Consider the following 4,853-nt stretch of genomic DNA (forward strand, 5'->3'; position numbering starts at 1 on the left):
TGTTTTGAACTTTTGGATAAATAATCGTTTTATCTTCAGTGGACTCTGACCCACTGGTAAAGATTAAAATAAAACCAGTCACCTCAGTATTGGTAAATATCTAGGTTTTCAGTGGCAATCCCAACTAAAAAAATAACACTTCTTCAGAGATGGTCATATTTTAATTGTAAAATTGAAAGCCATCAGATTTTCAAAGAGCTGGAATTCATGATCTTGACCACTGATGAAAGAGAATATCTCATGTCAAAATTTATCATTATGTGAGCAGAAAAAAGAAGCACTCTCTCAGTGCCTTTTCCCAGAAAATCCAAGAAAAGGCCAGAATTAAGAGAAAGAAAGGAGGAGGCAGGGTAAAAAAGGATACGGGGAGCTAGTCACCCCTAGAGCAAAGAAGAGATAACCCAAATCTCTTGACAAAGCCCTTTTCCATGTCAGGAGTTCTGACACAATTAACTGCCAAGGGGGATGCAGGGTCAACAGACAGTTGATAAGAGCCAGGAATCTACCAAATCAAGGAGAGAAATCACTCAACAGTGGAAAGTCCCTTGGCTGCATATCACCCATCCTTCCCCCTGCACATCCATTTCCAGTGAGGGTCCTATAACCAGAGCCTACATTGCTTGTTCTCAATATACTCAATATACTCCAGCATTCAATACTATGAATATTTGAAAGTGTCTAGGAACTCACAGATATGAACAAAATTTCAAGACTCAAAGATATTTGAGGGGGAATCCTTTTACACTGTTGGTGGGAATGCAAGCTGGTGCAGCCACTCTGGAAAACAGTGTGGAGGTTCCTCAAAAGTTGAAAATAGAGCTACCGTATGACCCAGCAATTTCATTACTGGGTATTTACCCCAAAGATACAAATGTAGTGATCTGAAGGGGTATGTGCACCCTGATGTTTATAGCAGCAATGTCCACAATAGCCAAACTATGGAACGAGCCCAGATGTCCATTGACAGATGAATGTATAAAGAAGATGTGGTATATATACACAATGGAATACTACTCAGTCATCAAAAAATTGAAATCTTGTCACTTGCAATGACGTGGATGGAAGTAGAGGGTATGATGCTAAGCGAAATAAGTCAATCAGAGAAAGATAATTATCATATGATCTTACTCATATGTGGAATTCAAGAAACAAACAGAGGATCATAGGGGAAGAGAGGAAAAATAAAACAAAACAAAGTCAGAAAGGGAGACAAACTATAAGAGACTCTTAATCATAGGAAACAAACTGAGGGTTGCTGGAGGGGAGGGAGGTGAGAGGATGGGGTAACTGGCGGATAGAAATTAAGGAGGGCACTTAATGTAATGAGTACTGGGTATTATATATGACTGATGAATCACTGAGCTCTACCTCTGAAACCAATATTACATGTTAATTAACTGAATTTAAATTTTAAAAAAATGGAGAAAAAGATATTTGAGGAAATCCAACGAGGCATAACATAGCACTTAAAAATCAGAACACTAACCCCTGAAGAAGCTAACATCAAGAAAATAGAGAAAATGTTAAAATAAGTTTAACATCGGAGATATAAAAACTGTGCCTTCAGAGAGGTGTTAATATGGTGAAGCAGTAAAGGGACCCTAAGCTTGCCTCATCCCTCAAACACAGCTAGATCAACATCGAATCATTTTCAACAACTACGAAATTGATCTGAGGATAAAGAAAACAATGTGCAGTTGGAGGGAGAGAACGTGGCAGATGTGAGGCTTATCTTAACAAACAAATCAAAGTGCCCTAGTTAAAAGTCCAAACACTCCTCACTGCCAGCAAGGGGGAACTCTGTAGAACATTGACCTTTAGGAAGGTGCAGCCAAAACATGACAGCAGAGTGCACACAGCATACACCAGAAAGACTTCCTGAAACTCCAGGCCCTGGACAGTGTATGACCCTTTCTCAATATAGTATTACTCTCAGGAGCAGGAAACACAATAAGTTTTCATAATACACAAAAGATAGAAACTTAGACATGATGACAAGACAGAGGAATTCTCCCCAAAAGAAAGATCAAGAAAAAAATCTCAGCCAGGGATTTGCTCAAAACAGATAGAAGCAATGTATCTGAACAAGAATTTAGAACAACAGTCATAAAAATACTAGCTGGGCCTGAAAGAACAGAAGATACCAGAGAAACACTGGCTGTAGAGATAAAAGACGTAAAAACTAGTCAGGCCAAAATAAAAAATGCTATAACCGAGATGCAAAACTGACTGGATATAATCATAATGAGGATGGAAGAAGCAGAGGATCAAATAGGTGATTTAGGCAGAAGATAAAATCATGGAAAATAATGAAGCTGAAAAGAAGAGGGAAAGAAAACCATGAGATCACAATATAGACTTAAGGAACTTAGGGATTCCACAGAGCGCAATAATATCCATACCATAGGAATCCCAGAAGAAGAATGGGATAAGGGGCAAAAGGTTTATTTGAACAAATTATAGCTGAGAACTTCCCTAACCTGGGAAAGGAAGCAGGCATTCAAGTCCAAGAGGCACAGAGAACTCCCCTCAAATTCAACAAAAATAGGTCAACACAGGGAAGCCAGGGTGGCTCAATCAGTTAAGCGTCTGCCTTTGGCTCAGTCATGATCTTGGAGTCCTGGATTGGAGCACCACGTTGGGTTCCTTGCTCAGTGGGGCGTCTGCTTCTCCCTCTCTCTCTGCTGCCCCCCCAGCTTATGCTGTCTCTTTCTCAAATTAAAAAAAAAAAAAAAAATTTAAAAAAAAAAAAAAAAGGTCAACATCAAGACATATCAGAGTGAAACTTGCAAAATACAAAGATAAAGAGAATTCTGAAAGCAGCTAGGGACAAAAGGTCCTTAACCTATAAGGGTAGTAGATACATAAGGTTAGCAGCAGATCTATCCATAGAAACTTGGAAGGTCAGAAAAAAGTGGCATGATATATTCAATGTGCTAAATGGGAAAAATACGTAGTCAAGAATACTTTATCCAAAGAAGATATGGTGTGTGTACACACACACACACACACACACACACACACACACACACACACAATGGAATATTATGCAGCCATCAAAAAATGAAATCTTGCCATTTGCAACGACGTGGATGGAACTAGAGGGTATGATGCTAAGTGAAATAATTCAATCAGAGAAAGAATCATATGATCTGACTGTTATGTGGAATTATGCCCCCAACTTGAGAGCAACCAAATATATAAAACAATTACTACCAACCTAAAGAAACTCATAGATAATAATACAATAATAGTAGGGGACTTTAACACCCCCTTCACTGCAATGGGCCGATCATCTAAGTAGATCAACAAGGAAACAAGGGCTTTGAATGACACACTGGACCAGACGGACTTACCAGATATGTTCAGAGCATTTCATCCTAAAGCAGCAGAATACACATTCTTTTTTAGTGCACACGGAACATTCTCCAGAATAGATCACACACTGGGTCACAAATCAGGCCTCAACCAGTACAAAAAGACTGAGGTCATACCATGCACATTTTTGGACCACAATCTTATGAAACTTGGAGTCAACCACAAGAAACAATTTGGAAGCCCCACTCCCAGTCCCCACGGCAGAGGCCACAGAGCCATCATTGTTTCTGCTGTCTCAGAAAGAAGGAGCCAGAAGCTGACTGTCAGCACAAATGAAGTCCCAGTATGGAGAGAGAATGAAGGCTCCTATGCCCAGAGTAGGCTGCAAGCTGGGGGCAGGAAAAGGGAAGTTTTGAGTCATTCCATCTTTAGAAACAAAGGGGAAACTGGACCTTTTTCTATTGCTATGGTTCTCTAAGGTCCTTTACTACTACTGAGCTCCAAGGGGATATGCAAACACAAACAATTAATAAATCAGAAGAACTCTACCCTGGCTGGAGAAGAGCGTAACAAACAGGAAGATAGGTCAGTGAATCGTTTGTAGGAAGACAATGCTAGGAACTTCAGTTCTTCACACGGCTGCCAGCCCTACAGAGGACAACACAGTAAGAACTAAGACAGCCACTCCAGACTGGTACAGCTGGGGAATCTTCAGGCCTTTCCCTAGGTCCCACATCAAGTGTCAGATTCCATTCCAGATAGGATACATGAGAGGGCAGAGAAGTGCAAACTTGGCTGTGTAGATCAATGATGGCCCCAGACACAGGAACTTCACACGTTCCGAATGAATCTCAAAGTTCCCAGGGACCAACAGGGCTGACAAGCCAAAAAGAGACCCCTACACCCAAGGCACACCAGTAACCTGGTGGCAAACAGACATCACTATGGGAAGAGACCAACTGTAGATAGTGATATGGGGAGACAGAGGATGGCTTAAACAGTATTCTTATTCCTGAACCTCTCCATCTCTTCTTTGGCTGTAGTTCCCAAAGGGATAGCATTTCTGACACAGAGCTGAGGATTAAGGTGGGCACGGAGGCAATGATGGCCAACATATCTCAACAAGAACACAGCCATCCTGAGTTCCGGCCTGGATGGAAGTAAAGCTTTTTGAGTCTATATAATTGATAATATGGTAGTAAAGCTTAAAGAAATTAAGTTGGTTTTCATTTTAAAAAGGGGGCTAAAATTCTAGATGTTTTCAACAAAATATGTATAGAATGAAGTGAGTTGTCAGCATTCTGAGAGCTGTGTCTTACGCTCACAGTCAAGTTATATGTGGATTTTTGGCTACACAGGGGTTGTCCCCCGCTTGCCCCTGCATTGTTCAGGAGTCAAACTATATGACTTATGAACTCTACAATGGAAAGTATTTCAACTAAATTACATTTTACAAACACCTGTTGAGTAAATATGATGTATCTTGCAATCTCACCATGACACTAAAAAACTTGTTTAAATAGTTACTGAGTTGA

At 40.3% G+C, this 4,853-nt stretch overlaps 1 pseudogene; it reads right to left on the reverse strand.

Moving 5' to 3' along the window:
• Positions 1–3,949: 3,949 nt before the first annotated feature.
• Positions 3,950–4,455, reverse strand: LOC110589578 (annotated as a pseudogene).
• Positions 4,456–4,853: the final 398 nt, after the last annotated feature.

The sequence above is a fragment of the Neomonachus schauinslandi genome, chromosome 6 (assembly GCF_002201575.2).
Source record: "Neomonachus schauinslandi chromosome 6, ASM220157v2, whole genome shotgun sequence".
In the NCBI taxonomy this organism is placed as follows: Eukaryota; Metazoa; Chordata; class Mammalia; order Carnivora; family Phocidae; genus Neomonachus; species Neomonachus schauinslandi.